This window comes from Homarus americanus, unplaced genomic scaffold (genome assembly GCF_018991925.1).
Source record: "Homarus americanus isolate GMGI-L3 unplaced genomic scaffold, GMGI_Hamer_2.0 scaffold51476, whole genome shotgun sequence".
NCBI classification, from domain to species: Eukaryota; Metazoa; Arthropoda; class Malacostraca; order Decapoda; family Nephropidae; genus Homarus; species Homarus americanus.
The window spans coordinates 1,436,475-1,448,131 of record NW_024736148.1 but is presented as its reverse complement, the minus strand read 5'-3'; the positions used below and the strand labels follow the sequence as shown (position 1 = coordinate 1,448,131).

Below are 11,657 nucleotides of genomic sequence, written 5' to 3'. Positions count from 1 at the left end.
GAGGAGACAGGGAGAGGAGAAAACGATTGAGGACGACAGGTAAGAGATGGAAGGAGGGACGGAGGGAAAAATAAAGGGAGGGAGACGAAGGGTTGTAGGCAGGCCCATGGAGAGAGGGGGGGAGGTAGAGGGAGGGAGGTAGAGAGAGGGAGGGAAAGAGGGAGGTAAGGAAGGGAAGGAGGTAGGGAATGGAGGGAGGTAAGGAGAGAGGGAGGAAGGAGGAGAGGGAGGTAAGGAGTGCGGGAAGGAGGAGGTGAGTCGGACAGACAGGTCAGAAGGGAGAAAGTACCAGAGGGTTCTCAGCGGTCCCATGGTGTAATGGTTAGCACTTTGGACTCTGAATCCAACAATCCGAGTTCGAGTCTCGGTGGGACCTTGTTGTTGTTTTGGTCACCTGTTGTTAATGTGGCCACCTGTTGTTGTTTTGGTCACCTGTTGTTAATGTGGTCACCTGTTGTTGTGTTGGTCACCTGTTGTTCCCATTGTTAATTAATATGTTCAATACTGCACATCATCATTATTATTATTTCAATTATTATCACCAGAATCATTATTATTTTTGTTATTGCTATTAACTTGTATCATAAAATTACTACTATAATATGTTACTACAGTATTGCTATCAAAGTAAAATCACTATAAACATTATTATTTATTATTATAATTTCTACTACTTCATTATCATTATTACAACAAAAATTATTAACATTCTTCCTACTTATCATTATAAAAATCATTATTATCATTAACAGTCACTCCCAACCTGTTTACATCATCAAGGTGTTACACGTGTAGTAATTACCTCCCAGGTGTGTTAAGTTCACTCAATACTCCTTTATGACAGACTACCTGATAACGTCACTTAATTCTCTTAATTCAGACATAAGTACAGGCAAAATACGCATAGGTACATTTACAAGTACAGGAAGAGATACAAGTACAGGTAAAGATACAAGTACAGGTAAAGATACAAGTACAGGTAATTACAAGTACACATATGAATTCAAGTAAACAGGTACATAACGATACACACATACATACACACACACACACACACACACACACACACACACACACACAAGCAGACATGACGTAAGCGATCATAGGGAATCAGAGTTTATTTTAAAAGCGAGACTTTTTATTCTGACGGCAGAGTTGTTTTACGTCAGCACTTATTGGCAGAGAGAGAGAGAGAGAGAGAGAGAGAGAGAGAGAGAGAGAGAGAGAGAGAGAGGAACCAGACAAAACACCCCTAAATATAATAAAAATCTATTACAAAATATTATTATACCAAACATAATATTTTCCCCCCTATGGGAAATATTAGCACCACTGGAATAACAACAACAATGGCACGGACTAAAAAAAATAAAAAAAATAACAATAAAAAAAAAAGGAAAAAAAAGATATTATAAAATTAGGAGAATAGCGAAAACATATTTACTCGGTATATTAAATCAACAGCTGTGAATGTATCGAAATTTAACCGCAAAAATATACTATATAAAAAACTAAAAAAAGGCGAGAAAAACTGTATATACGATTTACAGTGAAGTTGTATGTATGTGTGTATGTATGTATGTATGTATGTATGTATGTATGTATGTGCTGCAGCTATTCCCACTAACTATTTAACATATACTGTACACAAGTCACATAAATCATCAGAATGGTCTTGCACCGGGGAGTGTCTTGGTAAGGCGCGGGAGGCGTGGGAGAGGGGTAGGAGCAGGAGTCGTAGGAGAGGCGGAGGAGGCGTGGGAGAGGCATGGCGGGCGCGTGCATCCTCCAGAGAACGTGTGTGTGTGTGTGTGTGTGTGTGTGTGTGTGTGTGTGTGTGTGTATCAAATAAACTACTCTTTGTGCCCACTGGGAAAAACAAGACAAAATATACCTGGTTGTTGTTACCACTCGGAAAAGAATAACAATTTTGATAATTTTCCACCTTGGACAAATAAATAAATAAATTAATAAATAAACCGATCATCCCACTCAACTATGAATAAAATATAAAGTGTTTTTTCTACCCCTATGAAAAAATCCCACCACTGTGAAAAAAAATCCCCCCCAAAAAAAATGTTTCCACTAAAAAAATTCCTTACTTAACTCTTTAACTAATTTCTTATACTGAAAAACAAAAATTCTTATTTTATTATTGGAATAAATCACAATGTTTTTCCAGCTGACAAAAAAAACCCCGAAAAATAATGAAAAAATTTGGTCCCAGTGGTAAAAAAAGCGACTCCCAGAGGCCCTAAATCTGGATCATATCTACGAACTTGTGTAATTACGTCTCACCTCTAACAACCTTGTTTATACAAAGTTTTAATTAATCACCAATCAGAGGGTGTAATGACGTAACACTTGGGTACACACGGCACTTATTTACCAACACAGGGGCAAGGTGTGACGGTGAGGGGTGTGACGGTGGGGGTGTGACGGTGGGGGTGTGACGGTGGGGGGGTGACGCTGGGGTGTGACGCTGGGGGTGTGGGACGGTAGGGGTGTGACGGTGGGGGTGTGACGGTGGAGGGTGTGACGCTGGGGTGTGTGGCGATAGAGGGTGACGGTGGGGTGTGACGGTGTAACATAAGACTGTGTGTGTGTGTGTGTGTGTGTGTGTGTGTGTGTGTAAGAGAGAGAGAGAGAGAGAGAGCCACTAACTATTTAAAAAGCACTTCATGGTCACTGTCCACAGTTCGGGGAATCACCTGTAATCAGTAGGTGGATGCCTATTCCTGCTCTCTCACCTGTAATGAAATACCAGGAATGCAGTAGACTTTCATGTGTGTGTGTGTGTGTGTGTGTGTGTGTGTGTGTGTGTGTGTGTGTGTGTGTGTGTGTGTGTGTGTGTGTGTGCGTGCGCGCGGGGTGTGTGTGTGTGTGTGTATTTATGCCACACTTAATTATCAACATTTTATACAAATTTTTTCTCCCCACAAATATATAATTATTTGGTAAGTGATTATATTATATTGTTAGTTATTATGTTAATGAACGTAATGAATCTAATTATATTCTGTCTGTCTGTCTTTCTGTCTCTCGTTCTAGTACAATCAACTGAAATATATTTTCTTTAATTTCATCTACACTATATCTAAAATAATTAATAACATACATTTGTAGTTTATTATTATCTCTCTCACTCTGTCTGTCTGTCTGTCTCTCTGTCTCTCTCTGTCTGTCTGTCTGTCTCTCTCTCTCTCTCTCTCCAACACACCTGACATTAACGACTCATTCATAGCTCATTTACCAACAAATAACTCACAATTATGTTCCCCCAATGAAACAGTTTGTTGTTACGGTCTGATGCTTCACGTACATCAAAAAGTTAATGGTGACGTGAGTTGGTTGGTTGTTTTGGTTGATTGGTTGGTTGGTGACGTGAGTTGGTTGGTTGTTTTGGTTGGCTGGTTGGTTGGTGACGTGAGTTTGGTTGTTTGGTTGGTCAATGTCTCTCGTTAGTGATAAAAACTAGACAGCACAACCCTTTCCCTCTCACCTCTCCCTCCCTCCTACCTACACCCTTGCCCTCCCTCCTACCTACACCCTTGCCCTCCCTCACACCAGGTACTAATTTACAGACACAGTGGAGAGTCTCATAGCCCCGTGGACTCCTTAACCACACACTGTGACCGAGAGCCTCTTACCTGCAGGACAAGGTTGAGGTTAGGGCGTGGTTAAGGGTGGGCGTGGGTAAGCTATGGGCGTGGGTAAGGTAAGGCCGTCGTTAACCTATGAGCGTGGGTAAGTTAAGGCCGTGGTTAAGCTATGGACGTGGGTTAAGGTAAAGGCGTAGTGAGCATAATAGGTTCACACATCTTCTTAACGGGGTCCAATCCTTCTTAACTGGGTTCTAACACCTTAACGGGAATTAACCTAACACCTAACCTAACCCAAACTCTTGCTTACATCAAACAAAAGCTCCTGTTAACAAATAAACAAATATATTACCCTGCCTTAAGTAAACAATACCCGGTTAATACAAACAAAAACATCAACATATTAAAACCGGATAACAATTATGACATTATCCGGATTGAGATCAGGTCGCGTGCCGGGTTGACCATGCAGTTACCCAATGCCTTTTTTCTCTATTTTTCTACGTTGAAGCCACGCCCTACCAAGTGCTATAACAGCGGTTGGTTTATTGAATATTTCCTGTTGGGTTGATTAGCTTATTGTTATTGTTATTATTATTATTGGAGCAAATACCATTATTAACATCCCAATATTTTTTTCATAAGACAAATCTTAACTTAAGTAATAAAAACAGAAAATGAACAATTGCAAGAATAAAATAAATTAGAAATCATTTAACAGGGGAGATCGGAAGTTAATAAATGGCTGAGTGAAGCAGCTCATGAAGGAACATCCCTCACTTACGTATTACAAATCAGTCAGGTCAGGTGAGGCGTTCAGTGAGGTGACGAAACGAAATGAAAAATATTGCCCCCCAAAAGAAAAGGTCAATACTATTACTTTCTCATCTTCGGTCATTGGTATATAATATCACATGACCTGACCTCTATCTTCTTATAAGGTCATACAGGTCACGTTGTCAAAGGTCATGCTCTCCGGTCTCTTCTAGGTCATCATAGGTCATGCTGATTGATCTTATCTATGTCAAAGGTCACAGCCGATTGATTACAGGTCACAGTCTCAAAACCAGGTTAGAGGTCACGCCAATTCTCTGGGTCACGCCGTCTGGTCACGAGGTCACAGGTCACGCTGTTTGGTTCCATATTTACAGACCACAGGCTAGAAGGTCATAGTTCACAGCCTAGTAATACTTAGGTCAAATGTCGTCTGTTTATTGGGTCAAGTAGAGGGCACGTTTATCATTTATGTTGTTATTGTTATTAATTGTTGCTTTGCTGTCGTTATTATTATTGTTGTTTTTATTGTTTTTGCTGTTGTTGTGTTATTGTTGTTTTTACTGTTGTTGCTGGTGTTGGGAAGAGGGGAGGGGGAGAGCGACGGGGAGGGGGAGTAAATGAAAGAGAGGTGTAGGCGAGGGGGAAGTAAATGAGGGGTAGGGGAGGGGAGAAGAGGAGTGGTAAGAGGATAAGCCTGTGTTAAAAATAAAATCACAAAAAACACTTCTCATTATTTTTACTTTATTTGTATATTGAATTATTTTTACAATGAATGCATATTCATTTGTTTTGGAAAACCTATAAACAACAATAATAATAATGACAGTGATAACAAGAACAATAATAACAATAAAAGATCTAAAAATAAAAAAATACAATAATAATAATAATAACAATAATAATAATAATAACAACAACAACAACAACAACAACAACAACAACAACAACAACACTAATAATAATAATAATAATAATAATAATAATAATAATAATAATAATAACAAAACACACCGTCAGAATTAAATATAATAACACGTTAACATATTTTCTTTTTTACTGAGCTCAATTTCTGACCACTTTCATGCGAGGTACAATACAGGTTATTAGGTGACTGACAACATCTCGACATATTTAACAGTTAGGTCGGCCAGGTGACGTGAGTAGGGCGGTCAGTGCCATCAGCCTTACCTGTGTGTGTGTCTCTCCGGATAGACCCACGGTGTTCAAACTTGGTCAATATTTTCATCAAAGTTACCTCAAGGGATAATATGTTTTGTGGGGGTTATGAGATCAAAAAGTCAAAGGTCAAAGGATCAAAGGTCAAAACACTGAAAAAATAACACTACCTAGTATGAGTTGGTACCTAGCTCGAGTGCAGTCCAGTTCCCCAGGTGTTAAATTACGAAGGATTAGTGTGTTGTTGTCTCATAAACCAAACACTAACATAAATCTCTCTTCAGTACGACCTAAGGTAAATTCTGACTCCACATTGGTCGCCATCTTCATACTCCAGTGTAAGTGAATCATTTATATGCATTCTTATGTCATCACTTGAGGGGGGAGGGAGGGGGTAGGGGGTGCTGACGTCTACAGTTTAAGGGAGAAAAAATTATCTTGCAAATCTAATCTGACAGAATCCGGGGATGGGGAGGAGGGAGGGAGGATGAGGGAGAGGGAGAGGGAGAGGGAGAGGGAGAGGGGGGGAAGGGGAAAGGGGAGGGGGAGAGGGACGGGAGATGGAGGAGGATTCGCGCACACATCATCATCATCATCATCATCATCATCATCATCATGGCGGTGACACAAGAGGTAATAATGAACACTCACCTGGTGGTACTCAGAGTGATGACAGGTGCCAGAGTCCATTAGTGCCGTGGTGTTGCAGGTGAGCGCCCCCCTCCCTCTGAAAATATTAGTATGAGTACATTAGTGGCTTAATCTTTTATCATTATGTCTGACAAGTGACTGTTACAATAGACATGTTTAATTTATGCACACGAACTCCGACACACGAATATACATACATACATACATACATACATACACATACATACATACATACATACATACATATATACATACATACATACATACACACACACACACACATACATACATACATACATACATACATAAATACACACATACTGTACATACACACATACATACATACATACATCAGAACTCTTCGGTCAAAATGAATCATTATAAGAGAGAAAATTGTTGGTATTACGTATTAACCCGTCTCCCCAGCCTTGTGTTACTATATAAGACACGAGAAAGCTTTTTCAGGGTGTGGTGTGGTGTGGTGTGGCGCGTGGTGTGGTGTAGTGTGGTGTGGTGTGGTGTGTGTGGTGTGGTGTGGTGTGGCGTGGTGTGGTGTGGTGTGGTGTGGCGTGGTGTGGTGTGGTGGTGTGGTGTGGCGTGGTGTGGGTGGCGCGTGGCGGTGTGGCGTGGTGGCGTGGGTGTGGCGTGGTGTGGCGTGGTGTGTGTGGTGTGGCGTGTGGTGTGGTGTGGTGTGGTGGCGTGGTGTGGTGTGGTGGTGTGGCGCGTGGTGTGGCGTGGTGTGGGCGCGTGGCGTGGTGTGGCGTGGTGTGGTGTGGCGTGGTGTGTGTGGCGTGGTGTGGCGCGTGGTGTGGCGTGGTGTGGTGTGGTGTGGCGTGGTGTGGCGTGTGGTGTGGCGCGGTGGTGTGGTGTGGCGTGGCGCGCGTGGTGTGGTGTGGTGGCGGTGTGGTGGCGTGGTGTGGCGCGTGGTGCGGTGTGGTGTGGTGTGGTGTGGCGTGTGGTGGGCGGTGTGGCGGCGTGGTGTGGTGTGGTGTGGCGTGGTGTGGCGTGGCGTGGTGTGGCGGTGGCGATGTGTGGTGGCGTGGCGTGGCGTGGCGGTGTGGTGTGGCGTGGTGTGGCGTGGTGTGGCGTGGTGTGGTGGCGTGGTGTGGTGTGGTGTGGCGTGTGTGTGGCGTGGCGTGTGTGTGGTGTGGTGTGGCGGCGTGGTGTGGCGAGTGATCTAGTTTTTAAGGCGCCGGAACTGGTTGGGTGGTTGAGGTGAACCGCGTAAACACTAGCTGGTGACCTGGATACAACTGTTACTAGCAGGTATGGGGGGAGAGAGGGGAGGGGGGGGTAGGGGTAGGGGGGGAGGGGGGCTGGAAGAACCGATAATACCATGATTCAAGTTCAGGAATTATGTAATCATATTCATAAAATACAAATCAAGGTACAATGTTTAAGCATACAGTACAGTTACAGTATCATACAGGTGGGTGCTTTAACCTAAGTATGACAGCACAGGTGTAATTTATTAACCTGGCTAATGATAACACAGGTACAGTAACTCCTAGGTAGGTGCCTTGGCCTAGATATGACAATAAATGTATAATATGAAAAAAAAAACTTCAGGAAAATGTATCATGCAGAGGTGGTCATGCATGCAATCTACCTGCTTTATCATTACCAGGTATACATAAAGGTCATGCTCAGGTGTGTTAATGTAAAGTGAAATTACTCAGTGTAAAGAATGTAAGAGAGGAAAACAGGGGTGATGATGATGATGATGATGATGATGATGATGATGATGATGATGATGATGAGGATGATGATGATGATGATGATGATGATGATGATGAGGATGATGATGATGAGGATGATGATGTAAGGGTGAGAGATAAGAGGAACACAGAAATACCAAGAAAAGGGTAACAAAACTAACACAGAGAATGCAACAGAAGAAGTCAAGAAGAAAGAAGTGATAAAGGGGAGGTCAATTGAAGGAAGCGAAAGAGAAGATGAAGTAAGGGAGGAAAACATGAAACAAGAATCACTGAAGATGAAATAAGTGAGTCATGCAGGGGAAACTAACGAACTACCTAACTAACTAGCTAAGGAACTACCTACCTAACTAACTACCTACCTAACTAACTACCTACCTAACTAACTAACAAAGTAACTAACTAACTACCTAACTACCTAGACAACATTAGAAGGAGGAGGTGTCAACTACTACCGTGTCCTGCCTCTCAATAGCAGCTCTCGGGGTTGTCATGGTGACTGTATAAATGCTAAATGTGGAAGGTGTATAGCTCCTTCCGCTCTCAAGGCATACATACATACATACATACACTAATGGATTCATCTCGAAATCGAGGATGGCCGGCCCTTGGGCCACCTAGGCGTGAATTTGTTTAAGGTGCAGAAGCTGTCGCCAACACAACAACCACACTCTAAGTTAACGAGCTGCATGACCCAGTGTAAAGGAATAGTCCGAGAAGACCGGACAACTCGCCAACTGCACTGGCTAACCATTACCCCAGAACACGATCCGCAAATCGATTAATATCCAGGTCCCCAATTACTGCTGGGTAGACAGAGGCAAATGGCGTAAAGAAACTTGCCCATAGTTTCACCCTGCCCAGGAATCGAACCCGGGTCCACTCGCTGGCGAGGAGAGCATGCTGGCCATACACACATGATTGCGGTTAATTAGTGTATAAAACTGTCTCTTTATACGACTCTCACATATCTCACACACACACACACACACACAGACACAAGGTCAATCCACAGAGGAAAATTGCGGGAAAATTGCGTGGGAAAATTCACGCAAAAAAAACCCATAAAACAAAAACTGCCCGCGACTAGTCATTAACAGTCGACTGGGTCACTCTTAGATGATAAAAAAAGCCAAGTTAAGATTCATTGAGTACAGTGATCTCTGGAGGCTGTAAAGGTCAGGAGGCTATGAGTGTCTAAAGTCAAGGTCAATGAGGCTATTAAGCAAGGAGGTGATGACAGGTGACCCCAACCACAGCATCAGGTAGGGAAATTTATGTGCCAACAAAACACAAGAAAAATGACTCGTATTTCCAAATGATGTGAGAGACATAACAACATCTGGGGTAAACAAGAGGTGAAACACATGAGAAATTGTTTTTAATCACAGTGAAATTTATTCGTGAAGAAATAAATCAATTCATCAGGAATAAACAACGGGTACACAATCAAGGAACTGTGATTGGGGTCATAGGCAAACAATTTATCATTAAATTCTTTACTTAAATCAAAATCAAATAGAACAAGACTTTCGAGCATCACGAATTACCGATTTTGAATAGACGAGGACCTCTTACAACACCATAAAACAATTGATCGTGATTAACATTCTTACACAAGTGAAGGTCCACAAGATGAAAAGTTCTCGCTCGAGGATTTCCTGGATTAGAGTGACATTCAGCCTCAGGTTCTGGTCAGCTGATGAAAAAAAAAGGGAGGCCATCCTATGTGAGACACCCTGAGGAAGGTTAGAGAATACTTGTTGCTACTGTTGAGGAGGTGTGTTGTGTGTGTGTGTGTGTGTGTGTGTGTGTGCTGGAGATAAGACTTGGCCGGAACACCCTACTCAATGCCCCAGCCAGCCATGTTGGTGTTGGCACTGTGACCACCAGCATTGTTGGCACCCTCTGGCACCCTGACCACCTGCCCACCACTGTTGCCCACCTTCCCGTCTTGGTCTGCCGTCCTCTCCTGCCAGATGGTTAGATGGAATCAGGAAAATGACCAACACGAACACCAGCCACCAGACGGACACTTGGAGGGGCTGAGTGGGCAGGAGGGACTGAGTGTGAGTGTAAACTGGTAGGGCTGGAGGTGGGTGTACCTGGAGGGGCTGAGTGGGCAGGAAGGGCTGGAGGTGAGTGTAAACTGGTAGGGCTGAGTGTGGGTGTACCTGGAGGGGCTGAGTGGGCAGGAAGGGCTGAGTGTGAGTGTAAACTGGTAGGGCTGAGTGTGGGTGTACCTGGAGGGGCTGAGTGGGCAGGAAGGGCTGAGTGTGAGTGTAAACTGGTAGGGCTGAGTGTGGGTGTACCTGGAGGACGCCTTCATGACTCACCACGCCCACTCTACCTTATCTTGAATTAACATTGCCTGACCTAACCAAAGTATGCCTGACCTAACCTAACCTAATCTAACCGAAATATGCCTGACCTAACCAAAATATGCCTGACCTAACCTAACCTAATCTAACCGAAATATGCCTGACCTAACCGAAATATGACCTACCCTACTCTCTCGACCTGACTTGATGTAATTTAATCAAACCTGACCTAACCTAGTATTGCGACCTGACCTGATCTTATCTAATCAAGCCTACCTGACCACTCAGTGACCAGACCTGAAATATATTAACTCACTACATGTTAAAAACTTCCTCAATAGTTAATAATAATAAATGTAACTAATCCAACCACAGTATTACAGACATTAACATCATAACAACATGAGTAATTAATAACACAGCAAGTTAATTGTTCGTAAGGGTGAAAGTTAATGGTGAAAGTTGAAAAAAAAACAATCACCTAACATGACCCACAATCCCAAAGTTCTTCCCGTTTAAAGCCTCCCGTCACGTGTTCCTCCCGTCACCAACATAACATCACTCCAATAAGCCTCCCGTCACGTGTTCCTCCCGTCACCATCATCATAACAAATACATCTTCCATCACTCCAGAATTCCAGTGTCTTACGGACAGACAGACAGACAGGGACTCTGCGCCCTCCCGGTCCATATAAATAAATACACAAATAAATAAATAAATAAATAAATAAAATCTTGGCTGGCTGGGTAAGTGGCTGGCTGGCTGGCTGGGCAAAGTGTTTCCAGCTGGCTGGCTGGCTGGAGTAGAGAGTGAGTGTGGCTGGCTGGCTGGCTGGAGTGAGAATGGCTGGCTGGCTGGCTGATTGGCTGGAGTAAGTGAGCTGGCTGGCTGGCTGCTGGAGTAGAGTAGCTGGCTGAGCTGTTGGTTGGCTGGAGTAAGAGGTGGCTGGCTGGGCTGGCTGGAGTGAAGTGGCTGGCTGGCTGGCTGGCTGGGTAACAGCTGGCTGGCTGGCTGATTGGCTGGGTAAGTGGCTGGCTGGCTGGCTGGAGTGAGGTGGCTGGCTGGCTGGCTGATTGGCTGGGTAAGTGGCTGGCTGGCTGGGTAAGTGGCTGGCTGGCTGGCTGGCTGGGTAGTGTGGCTGGCTGGCTGGCTGGCTGGGCCAGTGGCTGGCTGGCTGGCTGGGCAGTGGCTGGCTGGCTGGCTGGCTGGGCCAAAGTGGCTACAGCTGGCTGGCGGCTGGCTGGCTGGCTGGCCAGCTCCGCAGTTCCCATGACTCAACATCCGTAAATGTTGTGAAATTAAAATCTTCCACGTGTGCAAGTTGGCCCTCCAGAGGTGCTACACCTGGCCTTGGGGGGTGAAGAGAAGGGGTCCAGGGGTGAATAAGTGAGAGAAAAGGAGGATGGGTGGT

The 11,657-nt window shown here is 44.1% G+C and overlaps 1 non-coding gene across 1 annotated transcript; it reads left to right on the top strand.

The window, feature by feature from the left end:
• The first annotated feature begins 304 nt into the window (after positions 1–304).
• Positions 305–376, top strand: Trnaq-cug. The gene has a single exon. It is a non-coding gene; the product is annotated as a tRNA-Gln (tRNA).
• Positions 377–11,657: the final 11,281 nt, after the last annotated feature.